This window comes from Erythrolamprus reginae, chromosome 2 (genome assembly GCF_031021105.1).
Source record: "Erythrolamprus reginae isolate rEryReg1 chromosome 2, rEryReg1.hap1, whole genome shotgun sequence".
NCBI lineage: Eukaryota > Metazoa > Chordata > Lepidosauria > Squamata > Dipsadidae > Erythrolamprus > Erythrolamprus reginae.
In genome coordinates, this window is record NC_091951.1 from 320,392,841 (window position 1) to 320,418,193 (window position 25,353).

Sequence of the window (25,353 nt, forward strand, 5' to 3'; positions counted from 1 at the left end):
ACTGTAACAATAAATAAATAAATAAATAAATAAATAAATAAATAAATAAATAAATAAATAAATAAATAAATAAATAAATGAACGAACGAACGAACGAACGAACGAACGAACGAACGAACGAACGAACTAACTAACTAACTAACTAACTAACTAACTAACTAACTAACAAACTGTTTCTTGAGGAATCTTCATCAGACCTGCATCATCTAATAATATATTTCAGTCTTTTTTGTCCAACAGATATTCTGAACATTCCATGCAGCCCTCCACCCTCTTTTCTTCCCCACTCTCTTTTCTGTTAAGAATATGGATTATATGGAAGAACAAAACTGCCTCCTCTATAACCCGACACTTACCTTCAGCTGGCCCACCCTTGTTGAAATCATTCTACTTGAACAAGCTGAAGTATTTAGACCAAGAAACCTATGCCAACCTCTTAATAAGCAGGCTTAAATGAATAGATAGTACTCATCAATTTATATTTCCAAGAACATTAAAAGTTATCCATGCATTCCATTTCCCACATTCTGTTCCCAATAATGGCCAAGCAGGAAACCATAAGTAGACATGAGTACAAAACATTATCATTCTGCTAATGTTTCCCAGAAGCCGGTATTTCACAGAACACTGCCTTTGCTACTGTCATAAAATGTAGATATCATCCATAGGTTGCCTTAGATAGCTATAAAACAGTTATGTCCTTAGATTGCTATGAAGCTCCCATAAAACATCTGGTCAGTGGTTTGTACATTATTACATCTTCTGGAAGAAAATCCCACAATTTAATTATAGAATAATTGAAGAAGGGTCCCCATACCACTTCCATGTTTTATGTGTTTCTCGGAATGTAGACTCGAGTGTGTTGCATTCGTTTTTAGCTTTACTTATTATTATTATTATTATTATTATTATTATTATTATTATTATTATTATTATTATTATTATTAATTAGATTTGTATGCCGCCCCTCTCCGCAGACTCGGGGTGGCTCACAACAGTGATAAAAACAATACATAATGACAAATATAATAATTAGAATCTAAGATAACAATTATACATATAAAAATCTAAAAGAGAAACCTCAGTATATAAAAGCATACATACAGTCATATTATGCACAGAAACTACATAGGCAAGGGGAAAGTTTCTCAGTTCCCCCAAGCTTCATGACAGAGATGGGTTTTGAGGAGTTTACGAAAGGCAAGGAGGGTGGGGGCAGTCCTAATCTCCGGGGGGGTGCTGATTCCAGAGGGTTGGAGCTGCCACAGAGAAGGCTCTTCCCCTGGGTCCCGCCAGACAGCATTGTTTAGTTGACAGGACCCGGAGAAGACCAACTCTGTGGGACCTAACCGGTCGCTGGGATTCGTGCGGCAGAAGGCGGTCTCGTAGATAACCTGGTCCGGTGCCATGAAGGGCTTTATAGGTCATAACCAACACTTTGAATTGTGACCGGAAACTGATCGGCAACCAATGCAGACTGCGGAGTGTTGGAGTAACGTGGGCATATTTAGGGAAGCCCATGATTGCTCTCGCAGCTGCGTTCTGCACAATCTGAAGTTTACGAACACTCTTCAAAGGTAGCCCCATGTAGAGAGCGTTACAGTAGTTGAACCTTGAAGTGATGAGGGCATGAGTGACTAATCCTGCTTATATGTTCCTCTTGGGCAATGATGGGCTACCAACATTTTTACTACCACACCATGGGTGTGGATTATGCATTTTGTTTCAACATCTTTCAGTGTAAATTTTGTGCTCTGGGGTGGAGCTCCAAATTTTGCTACCGGAACTGTGTTCCTGACCATTCCCGTAGGAGCCCATCACTGGTCTCGGGACATTTTGCCATGCCTTATTTCATGCTTGCATTTCTTTTGTGCAGGGTTGTGTTCTCTCTCCTTCCTATTATTTCCATAGGATTTCCAATTTCTTTAAGAAATCTCCTTTCTATTTCCTTCTCTCTCTGAGTGTTTGTTTCTCCCAGATTCCTTGATGTCACTCAATGCTGGAAACCTTCTTGACCTGTAATATGTACTGTAGCTAAATTTCTCTTATTATAGTTCTGAGTCATCCTCAAGAATCTTAGAAAGGTTTGATCTCTCTTTTCTATCAAAGATATTGATGAAGCAACTGAAAAACAGAAAATAGGGATACAGTGATACCTTGTCTTACAAACTTAATTGGTTCCGGGATGAGGTTCTTAAGGTGAAAAGTTTGTAAGACGATTAATTCCCATAGGAATTAATGGAAAAGTGATTAATGCGTGCAAGCCCAAAATTCACCCCTTTTGCCAGTCGAAGCGCTCGTTTTTGCACTGCTGGGATTCTCCTGAGGCTCCCCTCCATGGGAAACCCCACCTCTGGACTTCTGTGTTTTTGCAATGCTGCAGGGGAATCCCAGCAGCGGAATCCCAGCATTGCAAAAACGAGTGCTTCGCTGGCAACGGAAGTCTGGAGGTGGGGTTTTCCAGCGAAGGGAGCATCAGTGAAATCGCAGCATTGCAAAAACATCGAAGTCCTTGAATCCCCACCTCCAGACGTCTGTGTTTTTGTGATGTTGCGATTTCACTGAGGCTCCCCTCACTGGGAAACCCCACCTCCGGACCTCTGTTGCCAGCGAAGTGCCCATTTTTGCGCTGCTGGATTCCCCTGCTGGGATTCCCCTGCAGCATCACAAAAGCATGGAAGTCTGGAGGTGGGGTTTCCCATGGAGGGGAGACTCAGAGGATTCCCAGCAGCAGAAAAACGGGTGCTTTGCTGGCAACGAAAGTCCGGAGGCGGGGCATCCAAGCGGCGGCGGTGGGTTTGTAAGGTGAAAATAGTTTGTAAGAAGAGGCAAGAAAATCTTAAACCCCGGGTTTGTATCTCGAAAAGTTTGTATGACGAGGCAAAATGTAACAGTATAATAAATAGAAGGGTAAACAACCACATTTTCACAAATGGCTTTCAAACTTTGATTCTGTGTTTATGAAGTGGCAGAGTATATCTACAAGATTTTTGGGTATCAGAACATCAGGCTTTGCCACAAAACCTGAAATGACATCAAATTCATTTCTCTATTACTAGAAAAAATGTCCTTGCTAGCCACTGAAAACTTCCATTTTCTACTTTGGGTCCTGGCAGTTAAAGCATTCCATAATTCTTTACTTTTAACCATGTTCCTATATCTTTGTAAACTGACTTTTACCATTAGAGCTGCTCTAATCTTTTCTGTTTAAGCTAAAGATAGTTCTTCTGATTCCTACATGTAAAATCATCAATCACCCTTGTAATAGAATTCCAGCAACAACATTGGTAGAGCAGTGATTCTCAACCTTTCTATGCCGTGACCCCTTAATTCAGTTCCTCATGTTGTGGTGATCCCCCACCTTAAGTCTAGCACTAATTCTCCAACAGAGCTTTAAGCTGATTGGCAGGAAGATCAGAGAGACACACCCACTGTAAACACCTGATTGGTTGGAATGTAAAACTATGTTCCAAGGTGCCAGAATAGAAGCTTTAGTTCCTAACCCCATGGGAAATTTTAAAAAACTCAACCTCTGTGGTAGAGCATCTTTTCCTGCAGCTGAGAATAGCAGGCTAGTTTGTGAAGTAGGGCTGTATAATTCACACGAATAAAGGAATATGTTCTGCCTTAGTGAACCATGAAGACAAGATTATTTTCTTCATTGAAATAGTTTGCAATGCGTGAAATGCCATTTCCACTGTCTTTGCGAGTTGGGGGGGGGAGTCCATTTCCTCTAGTACTTAGAAGTGAAATGGACCACTCTCCTCCGCTGTTTAGGGTGGATGCATGATTACTAGATTCCTTTGTAAATGTCTTAATACACATCTTCATTGAAGTGAATAATTCTCTTCAAATATTTCCACATTTCCTCTAAAGTATTTCACGGCAGGCAACATGTCAGATTGCAGAGGATGAGCTTGACAGACAGAGGGAAAATTTGTAATTGAGCCAATGAGAAGGGAACAACTGCTTATCTCTACATGATGAAACAGAATTATGAAAACATAACCAACACACACCCTTATTATTCATGTAAATATAAAAGAAAAAGGAGAAGCATCACCAAATTTCAAGATTCTGTTACTGTAGACAGGTTGGTCTACTTTGTGGGACTGATACATATGCAGTACTTTCCACCAATGTTTTGCCAAATTTTTTGCTCCAAGCTGTTCTTAGTTGACCACTTTATTTCCCTCACTTTTGCTGCTTTGATCCTAATAACAGTATCAGTCTTTCTTGCTATTATCATTGTCTGCATATGAAATGTGGCAGAACCAGCGCCCCAAAAATATGTAGTCTTATAGCAACATTAACTCCTGGTTTCTAAACTTTCCAGGTGAAATATGTGTTGATTCCAGGACATGAATCATTTGTATAAAACATGTAGATAAAATTCTGATATCTACAATAAGTAGATATCAGAATTTTTTTAAAAAATTCTTGGGGATCGAAATGTAGCTTTTAATCTAGCACCTTCCAGATGTTTTGGGTTACAATTTTAAGCAAAGGTGGACAGTTTAGCTTGGGTTGATGGATATTTTCTGGAGACACCAGACTGGAGAAGGCTGAATGGGTTGCATATAACCAGAGGTGGGCTACTGCCCGAATGGGAGGGAACACTGTGGGGTAGCGAAAATGGAGCTCCACCCCAGAGCACCCAATTTGCACTGAAAGATGTTAAAAGAAAATGCAGGGCGTCCTGCATAAGCCACGCCCACAATGTAGTAGTAAAACTTTTGGTAGCCCTTCACTGCATATAATCCAAGTTTGTTAGTTAGCTACCATCAAATAGATTTAGCTCTTGGTAACTGCACAAACTAAAGCTTGTCATATTGGCTCACTGTTATCAATAATTCATAGCTTTTCCAAGGACATCACAATTATTTCTTCAATCATCTCTTTCCATCTTATCCATTATTTTCTCCTTCTATTTCTCTTAGCCTTAAAAGTATAATCATTTTTCCCCAATCCATCATCATTTCACATCACAAGCTTGTTGATCTTGCCTCAAGGGATCTGCCAGTCTTTGTTTGGTTCAGGACTGATTGATTAGTTTTTGCACTCCATGATACTTTTAATAACTGTTTCCAAATCCATAATTCAAAGGTATCTATCTTTTTCCCTTACCTTTTTTCTATTTCTAACTTTAACAGCAATGTTTTACTGTTAGAAAGACCATTGCTTTAATTATTCTTATTTTTGTTGTCATTGAGGTGTTCCTATCCTTCAAGATCTTGTTTAAGAATGGCATTGCCTTTCTTGCTGAGATTAATTAACTTGTCCAGCATATTTTCCTTCTTGACCTATTTTTAAAGAATAGATCAAGATAAAGCAAAACTTTCTATCAATTCAATTCAATTCAATTTATTAGATTTGTATGCCGCCCCTCTCCGAAGACTCGGGGTGGCTCACAACAATAATAAAAACAATATTCCAGCAAAAACAAATCTAATATTAAAAAGCACATAAAACCCTATCATAGTTTAAAAACAACAACAACACATACATACATACCCAAACATAAATATAAAAAAGCCTGGGGGAAAGGTGTCTCAACTCTCCCATGCCTGGTGGTATAGATGGGTCTTGAGTAATTTACGAAAGACAAGGAGTCTGGGGGCAGTTCTAATCTCCGGGGGGAGTTGATTCCAGAGGGCCGGGGCTGCCACAGAGAAGGCTCTTCCGCTGGGGCCCGCCAAACAACATTGTTTGGTCGACAGGACCCGCAGAAGGCCCACTCTGTGGGGCCTTATCGGTCTCTGGGATTCATGTGGTAGTAGGCGGTTCCGGAGGTACTCTGGTCCAATGCCATGCAGGGCTTTAAAGGTCATAACCAACTCTTTGAATTGTGACCAGAAACTGATCGGCAGCCAATGCAGGCCATGGAGTGTTGCAGAAACATGGGCGAATCTAGGAAGCCCCATGATGGCTCTCGCTGCCGCGTTCTGCACGATCTGAAGTTTCTGAACACTTTTCAGAGGTAGCCCCATGTAGAGAGCATTGCAGTAATCAAACCTCGAGGTGATGAGGGCATGAGCGACTCTGAGGAGTGACTCCCTGTCCAAATAGGGCGGCAACTGGTTCACCAGGCAGACCTGGGCAAACACCCCCTCGCCACAGCCGAAAGATGATGTTCCAATGTCAGCTGTGGATCGAGGAGGACGCCCAAGTTGCGAACCTTCTCTGAGGGGGTCAATAGTCCCCCCCCAGTGTAATGGAAGGACAGATGGAATTGTCCTTGGGAGGCAAGACCCACAGCCACTCCGTCTGGTCTGGGTTGAGTTTGACCTTTCCTCATAAGGTTCCTTGGTTGTTTACATTTAATCATAAAATCAAATCAAAATTGAAAAATATTAAAATCTATTAACAACTTTTAAAACCCTATTTTAGGAATGTATTTTAACCACATTCAACATGTAGTGCTCAATGGAACTATATCTACATGGAGGGATGTATGTAGTGGAGTACCCCAAGGCTCTGTAATTTTAGGCCAAGTACTCTTCAATATCTTCATCAATGACTTGGATGAGGGGATAGATGAAATTTGCAGATGACACTAAACTGGCAGGAATAGTCAACACTCCAAAAGATAGGCACAAAATAGTGAAGGATCTTGACAAATTTGAACAATGGGTGCTATCTAACAAAATGAAATTCAATGGTGAAAAAAGTAAAGTTCTACATTTAGGCAACAAAATGTAGGCAAGAAAAACAAAATGCACAGGTACAGTATATATGGTACATTGCTCAACAGTAGTAACTGTGAGAGGGATCTTGAAGTCCTAGTGGACAACCATTTAAATATGAGCCAGCAATGTGCAGCGGCTGCCAAAAAGGCCATCACAGTTCTAGGCTGCATTAACAGAGGGATAGACTCAAGATCACGTGAAGTGTTAATGCCACAATGCAAAAGGGACATTAAGTCTCTAGAAAAAGTGCAGAGAAAAGTGACAAAGATGATTAGGGAACTGGAGGCTAAAACATATGAAGAATAGTTGCAGGAACTGGGCATGGCTAGTTTAATAAAAAGAAGGACCAGGGGAGACATGATAGCAGTGTTCCAATATCTCAGGGGTTGCCACAAAGAAGTAGGAGTCAACCTATTCTTCAACGAACCTGAGCGTAGAACAAGAAGCAATGGGTGGAAACTAAACAAGGAGAGAAGACATTTCCTGACAGTCAGAACAATTAATCAGTGGAACAGCTTGCTTCCAGAAGTTGTGAATGCCCCAACACTGGAAGTTTCCAAGCAGATGTTGGATAACCATGTGTCTCAAACAGTGTAGGGTTTCCTGCCTGAGCAAGGGGTTGGACTAGAAGACCTCCAAGATTCCTTCCAACTATGTTGTTGCTATTATTATTAATTGATTTAAATCTTTTTAACAGTCAATCCAATGTAACAAAAGTGTATTCAAACAACTAGGTGGCTACAACCTCACCCCACCAAAACTATTATTCAATTGCACTTCAGTTGAGTTTAATGAGCAAAGAAATGAACAAAATATTAATCATAGGTTCAATATTTCCATGTTGAATGGGATCCCAACATTAAGAGCACACTTAATAATAGGTTGCTATGTTGTATCCTAAAATCCCAATCTTTCCTGGTTTGCTCAGATTTCTTAACTTTTACTTATGTCCCAATCATGTTTTTCACTGACTCCATCATCTTAGCTATAGAATTACATTTTATTCTTGATTTATAGACTGGATTAGACACTCTTTGGACTACCAGCCTTGTAGGAAATGACTTCAAATGATTTGTAGGCAGATTATTTCTCATCACCAATATTTTGACAGTAGTTGAAGACCAAGATTAAAATCCTTGCCTAAAGCTTAATTAATGACATTGTGCTTGTGTTACAGCCTAAACTAGACCATTTTTTTTTTGCAGGAGATATTATTCAGAACACCACAAAGATTCCTGAAAGAAAGATAAATTTACCAATCAATTCATACTGAGTATAAAGTTATCCTCTATGTTTTTACATGAAACAATTAAAGTTTCAATTCATTTAAATAGAAGAACATTAAATATATGTTTAATCTTTACAATAGAACTATTGGAATGTAATAGTTCTTATCTTTAACTAGTTTGTTCCTTTCTTTTTTTTGCTTGTCATCAATGGCATATTTAGAATTCATGTCAAAACATAAAATACTGTTAAAATGAACCAAAAGTCACATAAAATGTCATTTGAGAATTATCCCTATTGTTATGACTCAATTCATCAGCAGTTAATGTCCATGCTATAAATCAAATTGTGATTGAAGGAGAATAGATTTTTTCTTATTTTACTTGACACATGGACCTTTGATTAAGAGCTAATCTGTTGTAACAGGATTTTCAAGTGCGTATAATCACAAAGGGAAAGAAGTTCTTTCCAGGAAACCTATTTTCTATCACTTCCATTGTTAATTTATTGTTTAGGAGAAAATTATTTTCATTAGTTGTGAGTAACAACGTTATTTCAAACTTAACAAGTTTTCTTCTTAAGTACCAAAGTCACAAGGGGAGGCAAGTGAAGAGAGGTATAGCTTCTGCAGAAGCTATACCTCTCTTCAGCTGCCAACTAGGTGGAAGGTGCTATTGTTATCCTGGTTGAGAAGTCCTGCTCCAGGATTACTTGAATTAATTTAGTATTTATTCGATTTCTATGCTGCCCAATCCTGTAGAACTCAGGGCGGCTTATAGCAATACAAAACAAGACAATAATAAAAGAAGTCAAATATTAATAATAAATTATAAACCCCCATTATAAAATCATTAAATTAACCCCTTATAAAATCCCTAAGATCAATCTAACAATAACATACAAACCAATTAAACTTAATTTGGCCATGCCTGATGTTAAGATTCATGGTCCCCAAGCCTGTCGGCAAAGCCAGGTCTTGACAGCTTTTCGAAAGATCAGTAGATCGCCTAAAATACGATCTAAGTATTGCCCACAAAATCATATGCTGCAACGTCCTGCCTGTCAATGACTACTTCAGCTTCAACCGCAACAACACAAGAGCACGCAACAAATTCAAACTTAATATTAATCGCTCCAAGCTTGACTGTAAAAACTATGACTTTAGCAATCGAGTTGTCGAAGCATGGAACTCATTACCGGACTCAGTAGTGCCAACCCCTAAGCCCCAACATTTCTCCCTTAGACTATCCACGATTGACCTCTCCATGTTCCTAAGAGGTCAGTAAGGGGCGTACATAAGTGCACTAGTGTGCCTTTCATCCCCTGTCCAATTGTATCTCCTTATCTCATATATCACATATCTTTTCTTCCTTTCATATATCTTCTCCTCTACTTTTATATCTTTTCTTTATATATAATACTTCATGTCTATCCTCTTCAATACGTATTGTGTATTGGACAAAATAAAATAAATAAATAAATAAATAAATAAATAAATAAAGTGGGAGGAGTGCGAACATTGGGAGGGATTGGTTCCAAAGAGCTGCGTCAGCTACAGAAAATGCCCTCCCCCTCGGTCCCACCAATCTACATTGCTTAGTTGACGGGACCTGAAGGAGGCCAATTCTGTGCGATCTAATAGGCCTCTGGGAGTAGTGATGGCCTCCCACAGGAGCTGTCAGCAACACAGTTCCTGTAGCAAAATTTGGAGCTCCACCCCAAAGCACCCAATTTGCACTGAAAGAAGTTGAAACAAAATGCATAAGTCACACCCACAGTGTGGTAGTAAAAACTTTGGTAGCCCATCATTGTCTGGGAGGTACGTGGCAGGAGACGGTCCTGTAAATAGTCAGGCCCTAAGCCATGTAGGTAGATAATCTATTATCTAAAACACTTTGTAACTGATAATTAGCATTTGAATATTATGTTTTCCCCTCTTCCTTCTAATAGCTTTTTCTTTTCTTTTGTAATTTTTTCCATGGTAAGATTAAGATAGTGGCATTACTTTTCATTTAACCCTCATGTTAGGTTTTTAGATTACAGTGATCCCTCGATTTTCGCGGTCTCGATTATCGCGAACGCTATACCACGGTTTTTCAAAAAATATTAATTAAAAAATACTCCACGGGTTTTTTTGCTATACCACGGTTTTTCCCACCCGATGACGTCATACGTCATCACCAAGAGTCACTTCTCTGTCTCTTTCTCTTTCTTTCCTGTCATTCTCTGCTTCAATCATTTTCTCATTTCTCTTTTTTTCTCCCCTTTTTTCTATCATTTCTCTCTCTCTTCCTTCCACTCTTCTCTGTCTCTCTTTCTTCCTCTCTCTCACTGTCTTCCTTCCTTTCTCATCTTTCTTTCTCTCTCTCTTTCTCTATCTTGCTTCTTCCTCTCTCACACTCTCTTCCTCCCTCTCTCATCTCTTTCTTTCCTTCTCTCTCTTTCTCTATCTCTCCCCCTCTTGCTCTCGAGCGGCAAACGGCGGCCGGGCGGCCGGGTGAACAGGCGAGCGGCAAATGGCGGCCGGGCGGGTGGGTGAACGGGCGAGCGGCAAACGGCAGCCGGGCAGGCGGATGAACAGGCGAGCGGCAAACGGCGGCCGGGCGGGTGGGTGAACAGGCAAGCAGCAAACGGCGGCCGGGCGACAAACGGCGGGTGGGCGGGTGCTGGGGGGTGGGGGCAGCTGGCATTCAAATCAATCTGTCAGCTTCCGCACTCTCGTCGCTCCCTGCCTCCACCATCTGCGCATGCGCGGCCATGGAAAAAAAGGTGCGCATGCGCAGATGGTGTTTTTACTTCCGCACCACTACACCACGGATAATCGATTTTCGCGGGAGGTCTTGGAACGTAACCCCCGCGAAAATTGAGGGATCACTGTACATGTTATTGTCAGGAAGGATTACTAAATAAAACCATATTATGTCTACCACAGACATAATAGGATCTGTGTTATTCGCCAAATGTGTTTTGGAAATTTGGACTACTGCTTAGAGAATAGAAAGAGGTTGAAACAATCTTTGATCCATTCTGGTGACAGAATGATATATCAAACTCTACCAACATCTAGTCCCACCTATATATGCATACAAATATGAATTCCCTTGGAGTTTTATTCCCAACCAATTGAAAGGTGCTTGCCTGGAAAAAATTAGTTAAGAAGGTTTATGGAGCTTTGTTTTATATTTGTATTTATCCATAATACATCTGAAACACAAACACGACACCTCTGAATATAGTGGTTTTTTATGTGTGATTTATGCCACACATGTGCATTGCACATTAAAAAAAGAGAGCAAGGCTTCAATCATCATGCAGCTGCCTTGATTTATTTAACCACTCTCTCTCCCTGCTTTTTCTCAACTTACTGATAGGCTACACGGTAATACCATCCACACAGGGTAACGTGTGAATCAATATGTGGAGACTTAGTTAGATGATCTGAACCCCAATGAAAATGTAATAATAGAGGAGCCATGGCCAACATCTCATCTGAATTTCCAGTTGTTTGGGACCCAGAACTTGGTCAGAGCTATCCTGGAGGAGCGGTGAAGAGGAGAGGTACAGGTAGGAAGCCAGCACCAGGCTCTCAATCAGCATCTGCAGAAAAGCGTCTCATTACCATTAGCTGAAACAGCTGCAATGTAATGATTGGAAGAAAGAGAATGTGGATTGCCTGGGGTGAAAAGATCTAAGCATTTTTGCAGGAGCGGAGTGGAAGCAAAGTGTTGAAGCTGGGTGAGTGACTGGCCAATTTAGAGATAAAAGAAACAGTAAAAATATGTATGTATGTATGTGTTCTGTCGGGCTCTCTGGTAGAATCCTCCCAAAAATTCACAGGTACAAATTTCAGACACACACACGTTTGAAAATTCAAAACAAGGTTCTTTCTAATGAAAATTCACTTAAACCAAGCCCTCTTTTGGTATAGCAAAGAGCACTCGTCTCCAACCAAACTGGTAATTTGTACAAGTCCCTTATCAGTTCTGTGATACTTAGCTTGCAGCTGTGAGGCAATTCACAGTCCTTCTTCTTTCACAAAGTGAAACACACTTTGCTCTGGTTTAGTTTCAAAGCGGGGAAAAATCAGCACACAAAAAGTCAGTCAGTAAAGCAGTCACGAAACACAATGATCAGATAATCCTCCACAATGGCCAAACCCACAGGCTGCTATTTATAGCAGCCTCACTAATTACCACAGCCCCACCCAACCGCAGGTGGCCTCATTTTCTTTTATAATAATCTCTCAGTTGTTGTTGCCTATGCATCACTCTCCGCAAGCGTGGCTGTATCATTAACTCTTGTTCTGAATCCAAGGAGGAGAGAGATAATTGAACTCCTTCTGAGCTGTCTGCCACACTCTCCTCCTCCCTGTCACTTATGTCTTCTTGGTCAGAGGAGACTTCATATATATATGTCTGTGCCGCCCTTCTCAACTGACTCAAGGCAGCTATATAAAATATCTCTGAGTGAAAACTGGGGGCTCTCTAGCAATTGGGGATAGCATAGAGAGTTGGATAAATGGAAATTTAAGCCCAAGAAGATTGTTGTTGTTTTTTACAATTGGATGGTGAAAATTAAAGAGATTTGGAAAAGAATAAACTTGAAGAGAGAGGGTCATGGCAAAGTCCCAAAGCTACAGGTGTCTCTCATGCTCCATAGGAAACCCCAAATCCTAGCTGTTTGGGGACCTGGAACCAGACCAGAACCAGGTCAGAGCTACCCTGGAGGGATGGTGAAAAAAGAGGCACTGGTCAGTGGTCTGGAGGGCCTTGCAAACTAACCTTGGAAGGATGGAAGGCTGAGTCAACCCTGATCTTGTGAGAATTGAACTGCTGAACTATTGGCAGCTGGCAGTCAGCAGAAATAGCCTGCAGTATTGCATTCTAACCTCTGTGCTACCATGGCTCAATGCAATTGTTAAGCAAAATATTATATGGATGTGACTTAATGAAGGCATTCCGCCCTCCTTCAGTGGGTCGCCCTCGGGAAAGGCACAGCATGCCATGAATTGTCACATCAGAATGAAATGACAGAGAGATTGTTTTCTCAATGGGAGGACAACCCCAAATAGATCAAGGTGTCTCCTATTTATTGTGTTTTCACAGTTCTGACATGTGGTACAGAATAACCAATTCGGCAAAGCCACATACATTAAGCCAACCTCCAGCTACTATTTACTTTTGTACCTTATAAGGCAAGCTTCTCAGAAGCTGCATTCCTTGCTTTTTTCCCATGATTGTGTGATTGCAAAGGAATGTCAGTAATGCATCCTTATATGGAAGTTCTATATGTTTTCTTTAAATGCTTTCCATACATGGTCATGATTCTGCAGAATGTTTACTCAGCCTGGGCTGCCTTTCCATAGAGGAAGAATTAAGATTTTAATCAGCACATAATTTAGCTTAAAACATCACTCTCCAGTAATATTTTATTTCCAAATTCCAGTGCTTATAAATCTATGATTACAACAACTTGTTATGTTATTGCCACCTTTCTCATTGACTCTATTAGTCAAAATTCAACTGTGAAGCATGCAAATAATGATCACATGACTGCAGGATCCACAATAGTTGCAAAGCACCCAAATCTCAATTACATGACTTTGGGAATGCTGCAATGGTCGTAAATGCAAGAACTGGTTGTAATGTTCCTTTTTCAGTACTTGTTGCAACTGTACAACATTGCTAAACAGGGCAATCATTAAGCATAGACTATCTGTATTACATGAGAATGTGAGTAAGCTTTAAAAGCCTAGTGTGATTATATGGCTATATCAAAATTCAGAACAGGTGCACATATTTCATTTCATCTAAACCTGGATTTTCTCTGAATTTTCAGGCAGTTTCATTCAAGCTATCATTTGGTCCATTCAGCACATACACATTTTGCTCATAGTCACACCTATTTATATTGTAATTTTATTTGATTAAAGGAGGTAGGATGTGAAAGCTTTCAAAGCCAAAGGTACACATGAAGTAATTTAGAAAATTAAGCCATATACAAAGCAACAAAATATAAATTTAAAATATTATATAAGATTATTGTTTATCTTAAAATTGAAATCAGTTATAAAAACATTCCAGATCAAAGATCCTTCCCAGAAAGAAGGGTTAGGTGATTGTTCAAGTCCTGCGATCTTAACAAAAGTTGTATGAATAATAAATAGATTGCTTGTTCATGTGCCCATTTCATATCTCATTTGCAAATAGTTGATTTTGAAAAAATTAAATAAGAGGTAATTTTGTAATATAAGCCAATGCTTGTACAGCCAAGATTATTAGAGTAAGCAAATTTGGTTAAGACATAATATAGCAGCTATTTTGATCCAATGGATAGCTTAATTTAAAATCAGTAGTAGAAGGAGGAAGACGAATTTGACAGAAGGTGAAAAGTGATTTGCATATTGTAGATGAGCAACTGATTTATAAAATGTATTTATTTATTATTTATTAATTAGATTTCTATGCCGCCCTTCTCACAGCAACTCAGCAGTTTTTGATAATTAATAATAATAATAATAATAATAATAATAATAATAATAATAATAATTTATTAGATTTGTATGCTGCCCCTCTCCGAAGACTCGGGGCGGCTCACAACAACGATAAAAACAATATTATACTGGCACAAATCTAATATTAAAAAAAACTAAAAACCCTATCATAATTAAAAACCAAACAGCACATACATACCAAACATAAATTATAATAAGCCTGGGGAAAAGGTGTCTCAAATCCCCCATGACAAGGAGGGTGGGAGCAGTTCTAATCTCCGGGGGGGAGTTGATTCCAGAGGGTCGGGGCTGCCACAGAGAAGGCTCTTCCCCTGGGGCCCGCCAGACGACATTATTTAGTCAACGGGACCCAGAGAAGGCCAACTCTGTGGGACCTTATCGGCCGCTGGGATTCGTGCGGTAGCAGGCGGTTCCAGAGGTACTCTGGTCCAATGCCATGTAGGGCTTTAAAGGTCATGACCAATAAATTATTGATAAAAGAGTAAATGTTTGGAAATCCTTTGTATTTATTTCAGAATAATTATTTACTAATCTGAAAGCATATAGTGACCAATGTTTTCAAATGAAATAAATGTGTTGATTAAGAAGAATTGCAAAGTCAAAATGAATATTTCACCAAATACTTCACTAGGTTTTCTACAAGGTGGCTGGATGGAGTCACTGAAGCAGTAGGTGTGGACTCCAAAGGCCAGGAAGGAAGGCCAGGAGAAACGTTGTTCATGGGGTCACGATGGGTGATACATGACTTCACAACTAACAACAACAACAACAATAACAGCAACAAAAGTTTTCTATTTCAAATTGTTCCAGTTCCTATTGAGAATAAGACACAGTATTAAAAAACTGGCATATAACAAATTATGAATTAGTATTTTATCAAATTAGGTTATTATGCATCTGACTATCAATGGATTACAGAATGAATTATATTGCTTTATGTTCCATATTCCTATGGAAGGGGCAGATCTTCTCCAAGGGAAACATAGACATATTTGAGTTTTTAATACATGGAAATATACTCTTTTTTCAAGAGACTATTTAATATTAAGTAACTTACTGAATGTTAGTAATAAATATAGGAAAAGGGTAAATCCAGACTTTGCCTTTCTTGTCTTCCTCCAGGATGTTTATGGTACTTTTGTGATAGAGAATATATTAAGAAATTTGTTCAAAAATCTGTTTAGATTATATTTATTATTAATAAGGCAAAATTAAAATCTTCTGCATTTTTGCTACAGTGTTGTTCCATATTCAGTTGATTTCAATAGTCTCATGTAAGCAGCACAAGAGAAATACAGAAGCAGGAAATATTGAGAAATTTGATTGAATTTTAAAATCTTATAACACAACAGTGAATATTTTCTGGGCACAGTTTATTATTATTATTATTATTATTATTATTATTATTATTATTATTATTAATAATAATAATAATATTAATATTAATTAGATTTGTATGCCGCCCCTCTCCGAAGACTCGATTATAATCTATTATTGATATTTAATTCAGAGCATGTCAAATATTGCATCATTAAATGGATGCAAAATGTGAATATAGATACAGGCAGTGAAGGGCTACCAAATTTTTTATTACCACACTGTGGGCATGGCTTATACAGGACACCCTGCATTTTGTTTCAACATATTTCAGTGCAAATTGGGTACTCTGGGGTGGAGCTCCATTTTTGCTACCCCACTGCGTTTCATCCTGTCTGGGTAACAGCCCACCCCTGGATACAGGGATGAAAGAGTGGGAATTTCAGCGGAAGACGAATATCTATCTATCTTTTTATCTATCTATCTATTCATTCATTCAATTTTATGCCGCCCTTCTCCTTAGACTCAGGGCGGCTTACAACATGTTATAACAGAGCCAGCCTATTGCCCCCACAATCCGGGTCCTCATATTAAATTTATCTTGAAATATTATGTTTATAAATTATTTTTTTTTATTGCTGGTATATTACTCCAATTATGATTAGTAAAATAATTAATGTCTTTATCTCAAAATGTCATGAATAGATTTGATCTTTTTTCCACATTTGGGGCAATGTTGAAAATTTCAGCAATTAATTTACTGTAGAATGGAACAAATTTTGAAAGTTTTAATCCCATTTCATTGTGAGATATAGTTATTTCAAGTTCATTAAAACATAACATTTATTCAAAATGGAATGAAATGGTGTTATATGTTATTTGCAGTGACTTTTTATGCTATTTATAACCATTTCTGCATTACAATTTTATACATTGGATGCACCAAATCTAAGTTGAGAGTTCATATGTTAATCCTATATATAGTCAACACATTATTTATAGTTATTTTTGAATGTATGGTTTATAATTTTTAGTTTCCCTTTTACCTGCTATTAATTTTAATTGTCCGTCACATGCCTTAATTAGAAATTGGGCATGAAATGTCTACAGGACTCTAAGTTGTAATAGTGCATTGGAATATATTAGCCATTTGATATTTTAAATTTGCTAATTATTCAAGTCCTATCAGTTCACCTATATTTTATTGCTTATTTTATTATCTTTTCTCTCTTTTACTATATTTTCTACATTTTTTAAATTCTGCATTTGTAACAGTATTTTTTTTTCATTTTCTTTCAGCTTATATAAAAAGAAGTAATGAAGTAGAATGTCGAGTTGCCTAACATAACTACCGGTTTGATGGGGATAGGATGCAAAAGAATTGCAGTATATTCAGGCAAAAGTACATTCACAGAAGAACAAGGAAGAAAAGAACTAAAATTCAATTTACCCTCCTGGTAAAGTAGATTTTGAACAATGGATAGGTATTATCCTTTTATAACTGCTGTCAAAGGACATGCCTGTCTATGTTCTTTTTAAGGTTGAAACAGAAAAACAAAGCATGTCCAAAATGTCAGTTGTTCTAATTGGATGCTCTAACAAATATAGTTGTTTTCAGATTAATAGAGCAAGACATGATGGTTTGATGGATGCTCTTCAATTTTGTCTAAGGGATTCAGATTTTTGCCTGAAGCTGAATTGCAGAACTTTTGATCTGAATGTTCATAGACTGTATTTGCTTTTATCATTCTTATGGAAAGGAGAAAAACTGATACAATCAAATAAAAAAAAATAAGGGAAGGTTTGAAAGAAGTCCAGAATAGAAGTTTGCTGTCATTTAACTATTTTCATTAGTATTCAAACTTCCCCCACCCACACACCCAAGAATAGAATCAATACTTGTTGATAGATTTATTGCTTTTGATGTTCAGATGCTGGTGATCTATCCTTTGAAAATTCCAGTCACATTTGCTGGCGAAAGATGAGAAAAATCTGTTACAAAGACCATTGTTACTATACCCTTAAGACCAACATTACTTCTTCAATTTTCTTAAAGGGAAGGGAAGGGAAGGGAGAGCAACATTTCCATCTGTTGATTGGAGCCTATCAGACATTGGGCTTGTCAAGGCATTTGAGGCTCATGCTTGTGGTTTTTATTTTTATTTTACACCAAAGGCCACTTTTGCAAATGTTGCATCTTTGGAAATTGCATAGAGTATAAGTTGAGACAAGATAGTGTTTGAATAGTTAGACATCCAGCGACCTTTATTCATTTTTTAAAATATTCAGAATTCATAGCATGTTTGATTTCTTTATAGGACTATGATTTCAGAAATATTTACTTAGATGTATCAATCTATTATACTTCATCTAATATGACAATATTAGTGATTCTCTAGAAAATCAGTTTATTTTAAATGTGGAAAAACAATTCACCTAGAAATACCAAAATGAAAATGGTCCAAACAATTATTTGTTCATTTAAAACTAACAGATTACAGTGAGCCACTTGTATTTTGCACCTAGCTACAAGATTTCATACATTTGATTATATTGATCATCATCACACCATTACTAAGAAAAGAAGGTAACCACAAAAGGACACATAGACATCAGTCATGGGATGAAATCATGAGAGACACATTCCTATAAAGAGAACATAGTACTGTATCTTTAAACCAGGATCCTCTTTTGTTATTTTAAAAGGTTGACCCTGAATTTTCACTGTGTGAACTGTACAATCAACTAGGCATTATTAAGCAGAGATAGGTACCATAGTAATACTTTAAAGGATGATACATGAGAAACAAAGACATATTGAAGCACATATTGACAATGACAGAAGCTTCGTAGACCCAACATACCAGTGTGCATGTAATATTGTTCAATTTGTGCCTATATACTCTTGTTCTAGCAAGCAGTCAATAGAAATTGTTCTATTGTAGATTAGAAAGAAGATCCATATACAGGGGTGAAATCCTTATGGTTCAGCCCTGTTCAGGCAAGTAAGTAGTGGTTGCTGCAGCTGGTTTGGAGAACCGGAATGGCAGTATGAGGATCCATCCACCCGCCTCAATATCATTGCTTCTTGATTTTAATTTTTTTTTTAAAAAAACTTTTAAAGCCTTTTCCCCTTGCCAGTTCCCCTGAAAGTAAGAAAGAGAGGTGAGGGAGGAAGGGAAGGGAGAAAGAAAGAAAGAAAGAAAGAAAGAAAGAAAGAAAGAAAGAGAACCCTCTTATTTTTCATGTAACATAGTAGGAAGCAAAGTGTGGTATTTAATGACAGTTCGCAGACAAAGGTTTCATGGGTAACTTGAATATATTTTAGGATTAGTGTCTTTTTTGTAGAAGACAGCTACTCTGCCTCCTCAGTGGCTTTCATAGGCAAACTGATAAACAAGATAGTTTCTTCCTGTGATGATGGAGTCTGGGAGTGGGAGGGATGCATTTAGCCATGTTTCACAGACAAATATAATGTTTCCTAACTTCTGGTGGACCCAGTAGGCTTCACCCTCCCCAGGCTCCAAAAGCTTCCTGGAGGCTAGGGGAGAGTAAAAATGTCCTTCAAAGCAGCCTGAGTGTTCAAAGCTGGAGGAGTGGGCAAGGATGCAATCAGTTTGTTGTTGAAGAAGCAGTCATTTTGGGTTTTTTTTTTTCAAATGGACATTTTCAATTCCTCTTCTCTTGCTCTGTAGAAAGATAGCATGGCTACATAAATGAATCTTAATTCCAAATGGAATGCTACCATGTTCAAGAGATAGAAGTCTTATGTTTTATTCATTTTTACTCAAGGGGAATTTGTTTTTCAGCACAGGGACGAGGCAATAAAATTCCTGTCCAAGAACAGAGAATTTACTTGATAAGACATCTCCATGTTCATTTTTTCAACCTCTAATAGAGTTACAAACTCCCAATGAAGTAAGCACCTCATTCCTGAGGCATTCCTGAAGTTAAATCATTCAAATAGTTTCCACTCAACTCCAATTCCATGTCAATTGTCAGTTCACAAGGCTTGGGTAAAAAAAAAAAAGGATAATTCTCTCTCTCCTCACATCTTTAGAGGGCACCTATTTTTTCTCTTTTAGATGCTAAAACAGTTTCAGCCGACAGTTATTGTAACTTATATGAACTTTGGTAAGAGTAAAATCATAATTGAAGAAGTTTAGAAGGAAAAAATATACTGAAACTTGATTATTGGGGAATTGAAAAACAGATATTGAAGATCAATTGAACTGATGGGTGGGGTTTACTAAATGTTAGGTTGATTGGTAATCAATATTTTCATGCCTGATACTGGAATTTATTTGCATTCTTAGTCTGATAGCAATGTCTAAATACTCAGTTGTATGAATTGTTCCGAAGAAGGGGACTCATTGAAGTATTCAGTATTTTGATGAAAACAATGCATTTAGATATAAAGAACTTTATATCCCTCTTGGGGGAAAAGATTCTCTTTTGAACTGTATGGATTGCATCTTTGCTGGATTGTACACAATGTGGTTTGAGCTTAAGAAAAAAAATGCAACTTAACTCTTTGTAAGTTTTATTTTCATCTAGGAACTTCATATGAGCTCTGCTAGACTTGCTATAATGGTAATAATAGTTTTATTTTATTTATTTGTTTATTTGTTTTGTCAAGTACGTATTGCTGGTATACCGAGATATAATAATATTTATATACATAATATTAGTAAAAGAGAAATATTGGGACAAGGGATAGAAGGCACTCTGGTGCATTTATGCATGCCCTTTACTGACCTCTTAGGATTTGGGAGAGGTCAACAGTGGATAGTCTAAGGGTAAAGATTTTGGGGTTAGGTGATGATACTACAGAGTCTGGTAGTGAGTTCCATGCATCAATAGAAACATAGAAACATAGAAGACTGACGGCAGAAAAAGACCTCATGGTCCATCTAGTCTGCCCTTATACTATTTCCTGTATTTTATCTTACAATGGATATGTTTATCCCAGGCATGTTTAAATTCAGTTACTGTGGATTTACCAATCACGTCTGCTGGAAGTTTGTTCCAAGGATCTACTACTCTTTCAGTAAAATAATATTTTCTCGTTGCTTTTCATCTTTCCCCCAACTAACGTCAGATTGTGTCCCCTTGTTCTTGTGTTCACTTTCCTATTAAAAACACTTCACTCCTGAACCTTATTTAAATGTTTCAATCATGTCCCCCCTTTTCCTTCTGTCCTCCAGACTATACAGATTGAGTTCATTAAGTCTTTCCTGATACGTTTTATGCTTAAGATCTTCCACCATTCTTGTAGCCCGTCTTTGGACCCGTTCAATTTTGTCAATATCTTTTTGTAGGTGAGGTCTCCAGAACTGAACACAGTATTCCAAATGTGGTCTCACCAGCACTCTATATAGCGGGATCACAATCTCCCTCTTCCTGCTTATTATACCTCTAGCTATGCAGCCAAGCATCCTACTTGCTTTTCCTACCGCCCGACCACACTGCTCACCCATTTTGAGACTGTCAGAAATCACTACCCCTAAATCCTTCTCTTCTGAAGTATTTGCTAACACAGAACTGCCAATGCAATACTCAGATTGATGCAATGCAATACTCAGATCAACTACTCAGTTACTAAAGTCTTATTTCCTGCAGTCGAGTTTGAAGGTGGTTTACTTTAAGTTTGTATCTGTTGTGTGCTCATGTGTTGTTGGCTGAAGATGAAGTATGTATGTGCATTTAGAATGCATGATATGTATGTGCATTTGGAAGCTCCCCAGACTAGGGTCTTGATTTTTTTTTGTAGTGGCCAAGGCTTAACATCACCACTCTGCATATTTTGTAATTGCATGAAGACTTTAAAGCCTGATTAGGTCTTGCAAACCATCAGATATCCTAGTGCCAGATTGTTAAGCATTTTAGAATTGTTCTCAGAAACCTATTAAAAGCTGAAGCAAATGGTGAGATAATGTTATGTGAGTTTAAAATTGGACTCCCATCAGCAGCTTAGCTATTGCTTTCTGAACCAGTGAGCAAACAACATCTTGTCTGAAGGCAGCTTAACATTGAATATATTAAAATAGTCTAATCTGATTATAAGCAAAATGGAATGGAGTTGTGTTAATGTCTAAGGATGCTTGAAAACATTCACATTAAATTGTGCTAACAACTGATCAAAATAACGTTGGTATTGATATTTCTTTGCGTTTGTTTGTATTGTCTGATAGTACTTCTGACCAAAACCTACAATAACCATCCACATATGAATATATGAAATAGAATAGAATTCTTTATTGGTCAAGTGTGAGTGGACAGACAAGTAATTTGTCTTTAGTGCATATGCTCTCAGTGTACATAAATGAATATACTTTTGTCAAGAACCATGAGGTACAATACTTAATGATTGTCATAGGGGTCAAATAAGCAATGAGGAAACAATCAATATTAATAAAAATCTTAAGTATACAAGCAACAAGTTACAATCATACAGTCATAAGTGGGAGGAAATGGGTGATAGGAATGATGAGAAAAAAACTAATAGCAATAGTAGTGCATACTTAGCAAATAGTTTGACATTATTTGTTAAGCAGACTGATGGCGTTCGGGGGGAAAACTCTTCTTGTGTCTAGTAGCAGTAAAAAAAATTGAATCCACCCATGGATACTATGCATGTTACCTATGTCAAATCATGTACAATAATTTCATTTGAGACCATGTGAATTGTGTTATTTACAAACAATTGTCAGGTGACTGCTGAAGATATGTAGGAAAATATGCTTTCCTACATATAGCAGAAGATACAGTGACTAATTTGTATATTTTTATCTATTTATTAGATTTGTATGCCGCCCCTCTGAAGAGCGGTATAATCTGCACCTTCAAAAAAGAAAATTGGTTAATTCTTTTTTCAGTTCAGGATATTAAATTTACATAATTTTAGGACAATAGTCTTCTGCAGGTGAACATATATTCTTCTCTTTTAGTGTCCACTTTAAGCTGTTTGAAGTCAACTCCTGTTTCTTTTTATTTTAAACCCTAATCCTAACCCTAACCCCAAAATGAGTCAAATTACTCTCACCCAAAAGCCCTTTGATGCTGAAGCATGCCAACACAAAGGAGTAAATGGTGCAGCTATAAAACCACACTGCACACACGCCAGAATCCTTAAACACTGAAATATGCAGTTCCCCAGAGTCCTTGAATAACAGAAAACACTTTATGCTGCTTCAATTTTCTTCCAAATGGATAAGCACCCATGTCCCAACAGTCCTCACCTCCCTTATTTATCCTGAACTCATTAGCTTAATTACCCCTTGAACAGCTGTCCGCTCTTACCTCCTTTGACGCCTGCTCAACTGATCCCTACATGCCATAATCCTGCGCACACGGGAATCCAAAATTGGGTCCTCCAAAATAGTGTCCCCTTCAGAATCTAATGACTCCCTCACTGTAGAACTGACTGGTGGGCTGGCTGCATCCATCCCCCTGTTTGTCTTCTCTCCTCCACTGTCTGTGTCTGGTTATGAGCCAGTTTCACTGTCTGATTCAGCTGGCAACCAAACAGGTCTCCGATAAACCGAGGATTCCCATAAATCTACATCAAAATCCCCAGCTGCACGAGCTGGCCCAGAGCCAATCACAACAGTCTATAGCACCTGTAAAGGGATTGTCCTGAAGCCAAAAGCCTAGAAAAGGATTCTCCCCAAACTGAAAAGCCGCAGCCTAACGTGTCCGGAATGGGATCCTCCTGAAGCCAAAAGCCTAGAAAGAGATTCTTCCACAACTGAAAGAGCTGAATCCCCAGCTGCTAAATCCCCACTTGAAGCTATCACTGAGTCAAAAGCAAAATCCTGAAATTGCCACCAGATCACTGGATCTTAGGTCATGCGTAGAAGCAAAAAAAAATGGTAAAAATTTATTTTATTTATTTATTTATTTATTCGATTTTTATGCCGCCCTTCTCCTTAGACTCAGGGCGGCTTACAACATGTTAGCAATAGCACTTTTTTAACAGAGCTAGGCTATTGCCCCCACAATCCGGGTCCTCATTTTACCCACCTCGGAAGGATGGAAGGCTGAGTCAACCTTGAGCTGGTGATGAGATTTGAACCGCTGACCTTCAGATCTACAAGTCAGCTACAGTGGCCTGCAGTACAGCACTCTACCTGCTGCGCCACCCCAGCTCATCTTGCTGAAATCTCACTCGCATAAGCATCCTCACACAAGATTTCAGTTGCTGCACATGTGCAGAAGCCAAATCTCACATGGGGGCACACAGCTGCGCACGCATCCCAGAATTTCCTACCGGGACGGAGCACCTGATCGCATTGGCTGCTGCCCACCACTGCCTGACTCTGTGGTTTCTTCCCCAACCCCCCAAAACTTTAAACTTAGACTGTATACTGTTGACCTCACCCCATTCCTTTTTTTTAATAAAACTTTATTAATTTTTCATAAAAATCACACTCAAACATACAAACACTTAACACGTAGTAGGGGTTACAATTACCCCTCTCATCTTAGAAGTTAATTTTTAATACAGAAAAAGAATATATTCTTGATTCATTAAGTCAAGATATTAATCTAAGGGAAAAGAAGAATTTTGTTCAAACATTATAATAACATAAAATTAATTTAATAAAAAAGAAAAAAATATGAAGTCATTCTGATATATTCATACATTTCTCATAACATTTGATTTTTATTTTTATTTTTATCTATCCACTTATGAACTTTATTCCAAATAGTATAAAATTCAGATTCTTCTTGGTTATTCAACCGTCTTGTCATCATATCCATCTCTGCACAATCTAACATTTTCTTTATTACATCTTCTTCTTTGGGGATATTTTCCCCCTTCCAATTTTGTGCAACCTCACCCCATTCCTAAGAGGACTATAAGGGCATAAGCACACCAGCCTGCTTACTGTCCCTATTCTACTGTCCTATTGCCCTCATTTATCTGTATTTACCATATGTTTATGTTTATACCTATACCCATAGTTCCCTCTAAGCTGAGCAGTGAGCAATCGCTCACTTAAAAATCATCATCAACTCAGAGTTTTCCAAACCTGCCCAGAAGCCGAGAGGGAAAGAGTGAGAGGGAAGGAGAGAGAGAGGAAGAGAGGAAGAGAGAGAAACAGATAGAAAAAAGAGAGGAAGGAAAAGAGAAAGAAAAAGAATGGGAGTAAGGAAGAGACAAAGAAAATCAAAATCTAGTTTGAAACTAGCTCAACTATTTAAGTGGCATTTTGATATTGATAGAGTTGCCTTATTATGAGCTCACTGTTATAGACACACAGTACAGTATTTTATTTTGAAATTCTCTGAGGCAAAACAGGGTGGGTTTTTTGTTTGTTTGTTTGTTTGTTTGTTTGTTTGTTTGTTTGTTTATTTATTTATTTATTTATTTATTTATTTATTTATTTATTTATTTATTTATTTATTTATTTATTTATTATTTCTGTGCCACCCAGTCCCAAAGGGACTGCCGCTCAGACAGTATACTTTTCCGCCCCCCCCCAAAAAAAATTAGAGGGAACACTGCCTATACCTGCTATCTTGTACATTTGACAAACAAACAAACAAACAAACAAACAAATAAATAAATAAAATAAAATAAATCTTGTTATAAAAATC